Below are 11,671 nucleotides of genomic sequence, written 5' to 3' on the forward strand. Positions count from 1 at the left end.
TAGTGTCCATCATTAAAAAGGGAAATAAGAACAAACCAGGAAACTATAGACCAATCACTGCACCATCAACCTTAGCCTGGACCAGTCCACACAAGAGATCCACTTCCTAGACTAAAAGAACAGTTACATGACGGACACATTTCCACCACCTTATATAGGAAACCTACCAACCGTTACACTCACCTACATGCCTCCAGCTTCCATCCAAGACACATTTCCCAATTTATTATTTACATCCAGGCCCTAAGATACAACCCAATTTGCTCCAGTATCACAGACAGAGACACCTACAGGATTTATATAAAGCATTCTTAAAACTGAAATACCTACCCGGAGAAGTGAAAAAACAGATTGACAGAGCCAGATGAGTACCCAGACATCAGCTACTTCAAGATAGGCCCTACAAAGAAAGCAAGAGGACACCACTTGTCATCACCTACTGCCCCCAACTTAAACCCCTCCCATGCATTATCAACAATCTACAACCTATCCCAGAAAATAACCCCTGACTCACAAGCACTGGGGGACAGACCAATCTTCTCCTACAGACAACCCCCTAACCTCAAACAAATTCTTTCCAGTAACCACGCAGCACATCTCCATCATACTCATCCATCAACTCTGATGAGGCAGAGCTTGTTGACTCCTGCTGCTCCAGCCCCAGCTACCGCTTCTCCTCCCACTCCATCTCCCTCCCCCCGCTTCTTTCTCCCCACACCCCCAGGGACACTGAGGCCCCTGCACCCGTGGTGCTGGGAGACAGTTGGGCCGGCAAGACTCCCAGCCCTGAGCTTCTCCTTCCCCTTCCTCCCCTTGCCTCCCCCTGCCAGCTCCCTCCTCCCAGGTTTCCCCCTCCCCTCTCCCACCCTCCCTCCTATCCTCTCTGACCTTCTTTCCTCAATCTCACCTCAGTTTCATTCCCCCCCATCCCAGTTTTGTTCAATAAAGAGGCTTTGTTGTAATGAACACATGTGTCTTATATTGTACAGCAGGAACAAGGTTTAGGGAGGGGTAAGTGGAAGAACATGAGGGAGGAATGAGACACAAGTCCCCAGTGGGGCACACCAGGGAGACTGTTACTGCCAGCAGAATGTGCTGCCAGGCTCGTAGCAACACGTCCAGAAGAAGCACCAGAATGTCTATGGATGGCTCCGGCTCCATGCTGCAGAGTGCTGTGGTGTCCTGAGTGACGGCAACCAGAGCACGCAGAGAAAAAAATTCTTTGCTGGCCTTCAGCAAGGTAGGCAAGCAAGCAGGGAAACGTTAGAACCGGTTGTCCGGGGGAGGGTCCCTTTAAACAGAGGTCTAAGATAGCCTCAGGCAGCATCCACACAAGGTAACTCCTGACCTAATGCCCTGCCAGAACCAGTTCCAGCTGGCTTTAAATGCAATTCAGCGTCCTATCAGTGTGGTCTAGATGCATTATTTCGAAATGAGCTATAATGAAGACATACCCCCATTCTTCCTGAAAAAATGTCCATTATCTTTGAAAACTCGTGGAGATTGGGAGAGATCCAGGATGATTGGAAAAAGGCAAATGTAGTGCCCATCTTTAAAAAAGGGAAGAAGGATAATCCAGGCAACTACAGGCCAGTCATCATTACCTCAGTCCCTTGAAAAATCATGGAGGGGATTCTCAAGGAATCCATTTTGAAGCACTTGGAAGAGGGAAAATTGATCAGGAATAGTCAACATGGATTTATGAAGGGCAAGTCATGCCTGACCAACCTGATTGCCTTCTACAATGAGGTAACTGGCTCTGTTGATATGGGGAAAGTGGTGGACATGATATACTTTGACTTTAGCAAGGCTTTTGATACAGTCTCCCATAGTATTCTTGCCAGCCAGATAAGGAAGTGTGTATTGGATAAATGAGCTGTAAGGTGGATAGAACGCTGGCTAGATTGTCAGGCTCAACAGGTAATGATGAATGTCTCAGTGTCTGGCTGGAGGTCAGTATCAAGCAGAGTAGCCTAAGGGTCAGTTCTGGGGTTGGTTTTATTCAACATTTTTGTTAATGACTTAGATGAGGAGATGGATTGCACCCTCAGGAAGTTCGCAGATGAGTCGAAGCTAGGGGGAGAGGTAAATACATTGGAGGGTATGGAAAGGGTCCAGAGTGACCTAGAGAAATTGCAGGTTTGAGCCAAAAGAAATCTGATGAGGTTCAACAAGGATGAATGCTGAGTCCTACACTTGGGACAGAAGAATCCCAAGCACTGTTAAAGGCTGGGGACTGACTGGCTAGGTAGCAGTTCAACAGAAAATAACTACAGGATTACTGCAGATAAGAAGCTGGATATGAGTTTAGAGTGTGGCCTCATAGCCAAGAAGGCTAACTGCATATTAAGTTGTATTAGGAGGAGCATTGCCAACAGATCTAGAGAATGTATTATTCCGCTTTATTTGGCACTGGTGAGGCCACAACTGGACTATTGTGTCCATTTCTGGGCCCCTCATTATAGAAAGGATGTGGACACATTGGAAAAAGTCCAGCGGAGGGCAACAGAAATGATTAGGGGTCTGGAGCACTAGATTTTGGCTTATTTAGACTACGGAAGAGAAGAATGGGGTGGGATGTGATCGCAGCCTTCAGCTACCTGAAGGGAGGGTTGCAAAGAGGATGGAGAGAGGCTGTTCTCAGTAGTGATAGATGGCAGAACAAGGAGCAATGGTCTCAAGTTGCAGTGGGGAGGCCTACATTGGATATTAGGAATAACTATTTCACAAGGAAGGAGGTATAGCACTGGGAATGGGTTACCGAGGGAGGTGGTGGAATCTCCATCCCTAGAGGTTTTTAAGTCACAGCTTGTCAAAGCCCTGTCTGAGATGATTTAGTTGGGGTTGGTCCAAGTCATTGGACTTGATGACCTCCTGAGGTCTCTTCCAGTCCTATTATTCTATCATTAAATGATTCTATGCACTACCAAAAGAAAAGTTTTAATAATACATAATACCCTTTTTCATACTATGTGTTAAGTATCCAAATACCTCATGAACAAGGTTTAACTTTTGCCTTCAGAGGTTTCCAACCAGATAGCATGCGAGATGGGAAAGTCTGAAATGCAACATAAAATAGAACTTGAACGTAGTCTTTCTTTACTACACTGCATCTATGGCATATTCAAAATGTAAGGTGTAGCATGTGATATAAAGGTTACATCACCACATTTGAGAGCATTTGTACTATTCAGCCATCTCAGATGCATGGTGATACAAACATTCTGTCACACCATGTCATTAATAAAACCATTGGTCGCCCAAGTGGAAAGAAAAAGCATACTATTGGGAGAACCATTGGGAATTTTCACTGCCAAAGCCATGATGGCCAATGATGTTCTTCCAAACTACATGATTATGACCGACCCTGGCATTAAAATCTCCTAGGATTGTTTATCACTGCGTAAAACTGATCTAATGATGTTTTTTAGGCTTTAGCACAAGAAAATATCAAGACTGGTTTGATAAAAATACTTCAGAAATAATGCATGTACATGACTCATGGCATGTAGCATATAAGGCATGTTTATCTGACAAGATTTGCACCAGCAAGAAAGCTGCCCATCACAGCTTTAAGGAACCTTATCGCTAAACTGTATACAAAGAAAGATAATGGGTAGAATAATACAACAAAAATATCCAACAGGCTGCAGACCAGAAAGACCTTAAACGCTGGAATGATCAATTGAAATTTTTTTGTCCTTTATCTCACAGTAAAGTTTCCATCCATAGTGTATGTAGAAATATACTACACACATACAAGAAAAACATTGTCAATTGTGCTGTATACTTTAACAGTCTACTCACTATCGATGTTCAGTTTTATTAATTGATATTATTGAGATAGAATCCACCATCAAATATCTGTATCAGGGAAGGGAATCTTGCTTAAACATCTATAAACATAGTCATCATATGTTTTGAATGCTCACTTGGCTCTTCAGCATCATCCTAGAACATGAAGTCATGCTTCAACAAGGTGCCTTAGTTGTCTGTGTGTGTGTACACACACACACACACACACACACACACACACACACACACACACACACACACACACACACACAAAATCAAAGGTGATAGAGCAGTCTCTGACAACCATTGTGGTATCTTGCTTCTTTCCATTGCTGGGAAGGTTTTGATGCATCTTGCTCAATAGACTCTCCACCATCACTGATAACCTCAGAGAGTTAGGGTAGGTCTTCACAGCCACTGTAAATTGACCGAAAGTATGCAACAACAGCTACACGAATAATGTAACTAGAGTCGATATATCCGAGGTCAAGTTACTGCAGGATTTACACCATGGGGCATTACCGGGCAAAAACTCTACTGTTGAATACCTTACTCTTCTTGTTGAACATAGAGAACGGAGATCAACTGGAGAGCAATCTTTAGTCAAATTGACAGGTCTTCATCGATCTCAGAGGGTCAATCCCAGCTATAGTGTAGATGTAGCCTTAGTGTGGCTTGTGATGTGGGATGCAGAACAAGAAATACAATTTTTGCTACTCACCAAATATAGAAAAGTGCTGGGAACAAAACCATGACTTCTCTATACGGTTAGTAGGCTTGACTCTGTTAATCACAAGAGAGAATATTGCAAAAAGTTGGATGCGTCCACAAATTCATCACCATTGTGCATTCGTTCCTTGCTGGCATGCTGGATAGGATTCTGGATCAGAGCTTTTCTTTATCACAAGTGACATTAAGCAGGGCTGTGTTCTCACACCTACACTATTTGCCTGATTCTTTGGTGCTGTGCAGCTAGATTATTTCAAAGATTGGAGTGATAGGGTATTTACATTCAATTCCACACAGATGGTAACATCTTCAATCTCCAGCATCTTCATGCTTGTTGCATATACCATCAAAGACACAAGGCATCTAATTGACTTTTTTTCTAGATTGGCCAAAACAATTTGGACTCTAGGGCTATGTCTACACTAGTGGGTTGTTGCACCAGAAATTTGCAAATGAGGCTACGTGTGGAATATTGCCGAGCCTCATTTGCATAGCAAATGAGCTGCCATTTTTGCAGAAGAGGCTCTTGTGCCAGAAGGAGCATCTACACTGCCCCCTCTTACACAAGAAAAACCCTCTTGCACAATGCCGCTACGCTGATTATTTTCAGGAATAACGGCATTGTGAAAGAGGATTTTCTTGCGCAAGAAGGGGCAGTGTAGACAGCTCCTTCTGGTGCAAGAGCCTCTTCCAAAAAAATGGCAGCTCATTAGGCATGCAAATGAGGCTCGGCAATATTCCACACTTAGTCTCATTTGCATATTTCTGGTGCAACAACCCACCAACCCACCAGTGTAGACCTAGCCTATGAGTCTCAGGAAAACCAAATTTCTTTATCAGACTGGTCCATGAAAAATGTAGTCTGCCCCCCAAACTGCAATTCATAAAACTCTGCTTAATGCAGTAAAAACGTTTTGCAGTATTTGGAGTACTCTGTCTAATAAGGCCATGATTGCCAATGGAATCATATAGCTTATTTCTAAAGCCCGTTCTGTCTGTGGTCAACTTAGTTGCTATCTATGAAGTATGAGAGTCATTTAGCCTCAAGCCAAGATGAGTGTCTATCATGCTATCATGTTAAGCATTCTCTATTGCTGTGAAACAAGGACACTCTGTACCAGGCACTTTAAGCAGCTGGAGCAATTTTACATGTTCTGTCTGCATCTCATATGTAACATCTTGCTGTCTGACAGGATACCTAACTAGTATTGAATCCATAATCATACAAGCACAACTTCCCCAGACTGGTCACCTTGTACATATGAATGACACATGACTTCTCAAAGCTGTATTTCATGGACAGTAGAAAATGGGAGCACATACACTGGGAATCCAATTTAAATTATATAAGGAGACTCTCAAAGCTCACCTAAAAACTGGCCAAGTCAACCCAAACACGTAGGAAACTGCTGCTTCTGCTGACAGACCAGAATGATGGCAGATCTTTTCTTTTGCCCTAAAAGACATTTAGAATAGAAGAACAGAGAAAGCAAAAGAAAAGTGTTAGTAAAGAAAGCATGCAGTGGCAAAAACATGCAACCATATCTGTCTGACATGAGGACACGTCTGCTATGGCTTCATCAGTTTACATATATGTAAGAAGATGCATTGAAACTGATTTTTAGGCACCCACCACAATAGGAGACTCCAGCTGTTAGATACCAGCTCCTATGCACCCTTCCTGCAATGGAATGATTCCAAGAAAATTCTGTGGGGAACGCCTCATGACATTTTCCTCTCCATGGTTGCTCCTTAGAAATGTTTTCACATGAAAAGATGACCAGTCTCTGGCATTATGGGAATTGTATAGGTTGAGCTACTCATTCCAGGATATAACAGTGAGAGTTCATTTGTGAATATCGTCACATCTTTGCAAAATATAATGGCATATGATATAGCCAAAAGGCTTAAAACATGTCACAAGAAAACCCATTTAGCTACACCCATCTATCAGAACATGAGAGGTAAAACAACATTTCAACTACAAACATTTCTATTCTGTTCAAGAACTAGTAGAGGCACTGACTCGGATGGAAGTTGGAGATACTGTATTATGTACTAATGATGTCTGCTTCCTTCATTATCTGTCAATGATAGAGCAACATGTCATTCCACACAGCTAACACGAACATTTTAATGAAAGAAAAGACTATTGCAAAACTCTAAACTCAAAACTCTTCTCTATTATCTTAGAGGTTAGTGCTGTAGAAACATTGAATTTAGTTCATTAAATCAGAGCTTGCAGAGGTACCTCACTATTGCATTCCCTCCCAGCCAAATATTAAACTCAGATCTATAAGCATCACTTTTATGTACTTGCAAGATCTGCATAGCAGAACTCTCAAGGAATACAGGGAATCTCACATGTATGGGCCCTTTTGTCTTACATTTCTTCCCCTACAAAACAAAGCTTGAGCTTACTGTTGATAAACACTAAAATGAAAAGTTTAATGAAAAGTTACAGCATGCAGCAGCGGACAATGGAAATATTCAAATTAAATAGAAGCAGAGGAGGCAAATGGAGCAGATTACTCTTAAGAGCCACATCTAGGCACAATTTTCAAAATTAACACACTCAATGCATATGTATCCAGTTCACAATACTCCATATTTCTGTAGCAAGGAATTTGACAACTCACGTGGTTGGTTGATAGTTTAAATATTACTGTTACTCCTATTTTATCTGTCACTTACCAGTGGCAGATGCCATATTTTCCCTTTGAGATCAAGTAGTAAAACATCCCAGACGACTGTGCAGGTGTTCTGAAAAAAATACTCTTGTGTTTTCTCCCCATGTCTGTGTCCTGTTCTGACCACAGTGTTGCTTATCTGTAATGAAGCTAAAGAGGTTGGGGGCTTTGAAAGTCAGTTTTCCAGAGGAGGCAAAATCAATTATGTGAAGCCTGGGTATTAACTTGATTTATTTATACCAGCATGCCAAGTAATACTTTTTCTCAGCCAAGCCAAAAGTCAATGCCTAGTTACAAGGGATTCACTCTACCTCAAGAATTGCCTCTAATCAGAGGCCAAAGATGAACGCAAACTCTCTTGCTGTTCACACCACATCTTCTTCCTGAGGCATTAGCTGCAGAAAGCCCTGCATAACCAAAACCAAAGAGTAACATAGCATATTGTTCCAAGAGTCACAACTTGGTCACATACTAAGAAAGGGAACTTGGAAGACTGTGCATAATGGCACCACCTGCTGATGTTTGCTGTTTAATTCCTTTTTGAATAGCATTAGCCCCATCCCTGTGAGCAATAAAGATGGCTTGACTAATACTGTAATGTTACAATAATGTGGTTGGGATGTGGGAGAGCTGCAATTTAAAAAACCGTATGCATCTTGGAATTATATCATATCTGCTGGCACAAGGGTAGTGCAACTTACACCTGTCTTCATCAACAAAGGTAGCACCTCCAAAGGGGGCATTTATGCTGGGAGAAAGCAGGTACTGTTTTCACTGCTACTTTTCCCACGGGTTCTGCCAGTTTTAATATACAGGGGTATGTCTACACTACCCCCCTAGTTCGAACTGGGGGGGGGGTAATGTAGTCATACGGAGTTGCAAATGAAGCCCGGGATTTGAATTTCCCGGGCTTCACTTGCATAAAGCCGGCCGGCGCCATTTTTAAATGCCGGCTAGTTTGGACCCCGTGCCGCGCGGCTACATGCGGCACGGACTAGCTAGTTCGGATTAGGCTTCCTAACGGAAAAACTTTTCTATTAAAAGCACTTGCGGCAAATCATGCCAGTCTAGACGCAGCCCTGGTGAACGAGTTTTTCCTAATATCCAACGTAAGCTTCCCCCTATAAGAACCTACAACACATCACATTTGTAATTTACAAAGGAAGACAATTTGTGCCCAAGCAGGTGTCTGAGTAGAGTTCTCCACTGTGTAACCCTTGTGAGATTTGCCCTTCTTTGTTAGCTCTGACCTTCAGACCCAACAAGGTTCAGCTGTAACCACTTCCCCCTTTTTTAACAGTGACTCTAGGTTTCAAGCCTGATTGGAGTACTGTTATTGGCTTCAATGGCTATAGTAACAAAAACCCATCTCATCAGAAAGTAGCCAGAGAAGGCTGCAAAAGCTCACCAGAGAATTATTGAACCAATCAGAAGCCAGGAACTTTTCACCAGAAGAAAGAAGAATAAGGGTATGTCTACACAGCGGCTAGGAATGAGTCTTCTAGCCCATGTTAGCAGGGCTCATGCTACTCTTCTAAAAATGTGGCCATTCAGGCTCGAAAGTCCCCTCCTTGCCCATCTGCCTTTCTTCAGAGAAAAGGACCAACTTGAACCTGAATGTTCAAGAGCTGTCTGTGTGCTCTTTTTAGTATGCTACCCAAGTCCTCCTAGTGTGAGTCTGTCACCCCAGGCTGTGGGACTTACTCCCAGCAACTGTGTGGACATATTTAGAAACGCTGAAGGAGAAAAGTCAGGGATCTCCAAGGGGAATGAAAGCTCAACCAGAGTTCTTGTGTCATCCTCTGAAAGCTCCAAATAGAGTGGCAGTAGCTGGTAGATCTTGCTGCTGACAAAATGCTTTCCCATGTCAACAAGGACTCTCCGATAGAATGTCGGGTAAGAGTACAGAGCCCGGAGCCCCGTAAATGCAGAGGAAGAATGGCAGAGAATGGCTGTGTTGTTGCAGCAAACGTTCCGAGAAAAGAGGACATAACTTATATGTGAAACCTAAATAATCGAAAGGAAAGCTACAAAACAAAGGAAATCTTGTAAAATAACTTTGGGGAAAGGAGAATTTTACCTTCAAGCACCAGGGAGATCTCAGCAGAAGAATTATTTCTCCCACACGTTCTCTCTGTCTTTCTCTGTACAGAACAGGGTGATTTCCATTAACTTATATTTTGCATGGTGTGAATATTAGAGAAGTGCAGTGTTTGAAGGGAAAAATAAAACATTTAAAAGACCCAATATTTTGTATGGTCTGGTAACTGCCTAAAAGTCCACATACCTAATCCCATACTGCCCTGGGCAGCCAGCCATCAGGTCTCAAAAGCTAAGCATGGCTGGACTGGTTCAGAGCTTGGCTAGGAGACCTGCAAAGAACATGTGGCCCAATCCTGTCAGGCACTTAGAATCTTCAACTCTCGTTAATGTCAGTGAGTGTGACTGAGCACCACTCTTCTGTGTGAATCTGTGCTGAATGGTGTGGGGAACACTGTGCAGCTGGATGTTCTGTATTTAGATGGAATGGTATGGAATATCCTCAGTATGGTTACTAAACAACGTATGGCACGTGTTTCAAAACTAATATTTTAATCCTGATGCTCTACCCAAGTGCATCTCAAGTAATTCTTCGGTATTTTTTAGTTACAGTTTGTTTATTATTTCTGATCCTGCTTCTATGATGTACTGTTAATAAGCTGCCATGTTTCACCACAGAGATGGCTTCATTTCAGCATCAGGGTAAACGGATTCCCTCAATACCATTTTGCTAAGTTTATAAAACCCTTTTTGGAGGACAGGTGTAAATTACTGTATTATTGTCTAACAGTAGGCGTAGATAATAAGGATTTATCATTCTACAGTGGCACCAAAAACAAGCACACAAAGGTGTATCTGAGGAGTATTTGTTCACCTATTACTTAATATGAATGGGCTTACATTTTATTACCACTGCTGTGTTTGTTACATTGGCTTAAATTATAGTAAAGACAATAAAAGTGGTCTGAAGATAATTATGTGGATTCAGTAAACAACAGATTTTTAACTGCTTAAAGCATGAATTTCACTTTACAGCATTATTATCCTGATAGATTTTGTCATTCATTTGTAGGACATCATAATATTGACTATATCAAACAATCAAAGGAAAGGTTGTAGGTATGTCTCACCTCATGCTCTGTACTATTAGTCTCATATCATGAAGACAATGGTTATAAAACATCCTCGCTGGAAATCTGCTACCAGTTTAACTAAACATGACAGTAAAGAACAGATTCTTAATGTAAGCATGGCTTCTCTTCATTTTCTAGCAGGAGTTCCAGGAATAGGAAAATGTCACCTTTGCTCCTCTGAGGCGTTCAAACAGAGTGAAGTTAAGTGGAGAGTTCCTCAGATATGCTCCCTGTAAAAGGCAAGAAGAACCTAGGAGGAATGTGCAGGACCAGTTTTCTGCTGCTGCTCCAGAATGCATTGACTGTTTGCTTCATCCACTTTTTAACTTCCCTCAGGCCATGGAATGTTTTTGGACATATTTAGCCAGCACCTCAGTTTAGCAATCAAGGGAATATTAAGGGCCCAGCTCTTTAAAGATAAGTGTCTAACTCCCATTGAAAGCACTGTAAGTTAGGTGCCTAAATATCTTGGAGTATTTTAGCCTGAGGCTACATCTCACTCTGGGCTTTTTCAGATGCCCACTCTCCCTCTCCCACCCACAATACAAAATCTCAGGGCAGAATTTTGTCCTTAATTTCCACCTGTCGTGTGCACCACTGTAAAATGATGTAGCCTTTGTGTTAGCAAGGGCAGGGCTGTGTTCCCAGATGTTACCTTTCCAGTTTTTTTCTAAAGTGCCAGTGAAGAAATGGAAGAGGTTTCTATGATGCTGCTGCAAAATAATAAATATAGCTAAGCCACTCTGCAATCTCCAAATAATATTGATGGGTCTTTTTACCTGTTAATGCTATCCATATTGCTGTCCAGTGTCAGGATAATACAGCTGTGAAAGTATTTAATTAATACAGGCACAGAGTTTAACAATTGCACATGAGTCCTGTAATTGCCCAGTGGCTGCTGGTAGGAGCTAAAGTACAGATAACAGGTCACTGCCATTGTCGTCACCTCATTAGCAAATTAGCGTTTCATTAACAGGAATAGTTTTTATGTGATTAATGTTTTTACACAGCATCCCTTGGAATGCTCCCATCCTGCTGAGAAGCACAGCAGGATCCTTAGCTGGTGGCTGTTGGCCCACAAAAGCTACACAGATGCTCTATGGTCCTTGCTTCTGATCTGGAGGGAAAGGGGAAGGATCCCTTCACCAGCCACCACAGAGATCATTTTAGGCATTGCTCAGATGCCTAAATGTACTCTCTTTCCAGTGGTGGAGTCAGCTTTTTTGTTGCAGGCTGCATAAGAAGGATACTGTGGACTCATAGTGTACCCCTAATATCCTAATG

The sequence above is a fragment of the Pelodiscus sinensis genome, chromosome 2 (assembly GCF_049634645.1).
Source record: "Pelodiscus sinensis isolate JC-2024 chromosome 2, ASM4963464v1, whole genome shotgun sequence".
NCBI lineage: Eukaryota > Metazoa > Chordata > Testudines > Trionychidae > Pelodiscus > Pelodiscus sinensis.